Source organism: Sinocyclocheilus rhinocerous, unplaced genomic scaffold (assembly GCF_001515625.1).
Source record: "Sinocyclocheilus rhinocerous isolate Xijiao unplaced genomic scaffold, SAMN03320098_v1.1 scaffold770, whole genome shotgun sequence".
Lineage (NCBI taxonomy): Eukaryota > Metazoa > Chordata > Actinopteri > Cypriniformes > Cyprinidae > Sinocyclocheilus > Sinocyclocheilus rhinocerous.
Window position 1 is genome coordinate 67,249 of NW_015636843.1, and position 2,835 is coordinate 70,083.

The window sequence follows — 2,835 nt, forward strand, 5'->3', positions numbered from 1 at the left end:
TCGAAGTAATCTATGAGATTACATATGATTACATAATTTTTTCTTTAGTATTAATTTGCCTGACTATCGATCTGACCCTGTAGACGCCATAATCACACACACTCTCTCTCTCTACCGCTTTCTGTTTGTTTTTTTAAATGGTGGGTGTTTACACATTTAGCTAGAGCAGTGCTGATTGGGGAGAATGGAGGTGTGCTCACTCTATTGGTTAGTAAGACTGCCACACAAGGTTGGCAGTCATGCATATGCTCTGGAACAGAGTAATATCGCGTCCACATCGCAGATTTTGCAATTAGCAAATCGCAACGTCTCAAATCGTGATTCGATTATTTGCACAGCTCTATAACCGATACATACAGAATTCCATTAAAGTATATGCATTCAACTATTCTCACTGAACTGATACATTGCTAACCAGAGGAGCACAACAAATTTCTGCAAGAGGAGTCAAAGAAATAGAGAATTCAAATCAACAGTTCGATAACTAGCTAACTAACCATGAGCCGGGCAAAAGGGGAGTCCATGAAACAGGCAGAGGTCAAAACCAGAAAGCAGTCCAAAGAAAACATCAATCCAGAGGGTAATTCAGACACGAGGTCAGGGGCAAGCGAGGGTCAGAGCCAAAAAGCAGTCCGATACCAACAACCTGGAGACAGGACAAGACAACATCTTAAAGGTGCTTTATGTATTTTTGACAATACTAAAGCATTAAAATATTATGTTTGCAGATATAGAATGTTTGCAGCACCCAGTTCAACCGCAGGCTGTCAATATTACATAATGCACCTTTAAATCTTCTCTCCTGGCCTCCATCCCATCTCTGGCAAGCTGCAGCCATCTTTTAACCCAGTGTTCGACTTCCTGGTCTGTTGCAGTGGCGGTAGTTTGTATGTCCATCTATAGTTGCCATCATCTAAGGTCTTTTTGAGTATTGGCATCATCTGAAGTCCTCACAAGTCCTGGTGCTGTGCAGTTTCTAATAACCCTGGGATGGACATTTGGAGAAACAGGAAGGCAAAGGGAGAAAGATTAGCATAGCTGCTGTTCATAATATTTCAGGCAAAAAATTATCATGAGCACTTTTTACTATTTCATCAATGGAGTACAAGGTTATGACATGTGTTTTGTGAATGCTTGGCTAAAAAGGAGTGTTTTGAATCTAGCTTTAAACTGAAAGAGTATGCAGAATGTTTCTAGATCCCTTAATAAACATGTTATTTGTTCTCAGTATTTGGGGAACAGACACAGTCTCTATAGAATGGACTACATATGCCAGAGTATCATTTAATAAAATTTAAGTGGGAGGAACATCATAACTGTAATTTACACAACCATTCAAGAGTTTGGTGTATGTAAGATATTTTATGCCTTTAAAAGAAATCTCTTATGCTCATCACGGCTCAATTTATTGGATCAAATTACAGTAAAACAGTAACACTGTGAATTCAAAACAACTCTTTTCTATGTGAAAATTATGTTAAAATGTAATTTATTCCTGTGATGGCAAAGCTGATTTGTCAGCATCATTACTCCAGTCTTCAGTGTCACATGATCTTCAGAAATCATTCTAATATGCTGATTTGCTGCTCAAGAAACATTTCTGATTATGATCAATGTTAACTTACAGATATGCTGACATTTTTTTTAGGATTCGTTGTTACATAGACTCCAAACCTTTGAATGGTAGTGTTACATGCATTAAATTGATCAAAATCATGCGTAAAGATTTTTGTTTCAAATAAATGCTGGTCTTTTGAACTTTCTATTCATCTGTGAATCCTGAAAAATAAAATGTATCACGGTTTCCACAAAAATATGAAGCAGCACAACTGTTTCAACACTGATAACAAGTTTCTTGAGCAGCAAATCAGCATATTAGAATGATTTCTGAAGATCATGTGACACTGAAGACTGGAGTAATGATGCTGAAAATACAGCTTTGATCACAGAAATAAATTACAGTTTAACAGATATTCACATAGAAAACAGCTGTTTTACATTATAATAATATTTCACTGTTTTCACTGTATTTGTGATCAAATAAATGCAGCCTATTAGAATGATTTCTGAAGGATCATGTGACAATAAAGACTGGAGTAATGATGCTGAAAATACAGCTTTATCATCACAGGAATAAATTACAGTTTACAATGTATTCACATAGAACACAGCTATTTTAAATTGTAATAATATTTCACAATATTACTCTTTTTACTTATTTTTAATCAAATAATTACTGCAGAGGTGAGCAGAAGATAATTCTTTCCAAAACATTACAAATTTGATCAATTTCAAACTTTGAACACTAGTGTATGTTGGAGATTTGACTTACTAGTCTAATGGTCAATAGCATCTTGGAGATGTAGTCTGACAAGGAGGTTCGCTCCAACTCTGCTGGGGTGCAGCAGGCCATCAGCATTGAAGAATCTAGGAACAAAACAAGCAATTTGACACAGAGCCAACAATATTTAGTATGCAGTTCCAGGTTTATTAGAAGGAAACACACTAGAGCAGAGGTGAAATGCAAAAAACAAAAACGATAATATATTAAACATATACAAAGGATAATATATTAAATATGAACAAGTAAACCTTTCTTTTGTCACTCTTGAAATCACAGAACAGTTTTATCAATATTTGTTACCATAAAAGATCAAAACAACTTTAGATTAGTTTTCAGTTGATCTTCGCGCTCCTTGATAACGGTACGTCACCGGTAAACAGCAAAGTGTATAGGTTTAGGTTAAATAAATCACGCGTTTAAATTACATAAATAAACATATGAATAAACATATCCCCCTTATTTTTCATGTAAAAGTGGGCGTGGCCATTTGT

The 2,835-nt window shown here is 35.5% G+C and overlaps 1 long non-coding RNA gene across 1 annotated transcript; it reads right to left on the minus strand.

Moving 5' to 3' along the window:
• Positions 1 to 315: 315 nt before the first annotated feature.
• On the minus strand, positions 316 to 2,508 carry LOC107748101 (uncharacterized). Its single transcript, XR_001640880.1, has 3 exons — positions 2,333 to 2,508; positions 787 to 985; positions 316 to 646 (listed from the first exon to the last, which is right to left on the minus strand). It is a non-coding gene; the product is annotated as an uncharacterized LOC107748101 (long non-coding RNA).
• Between the last annotated feature and the right edge of the window lie 327 nt (positions 2,509 to 2,835).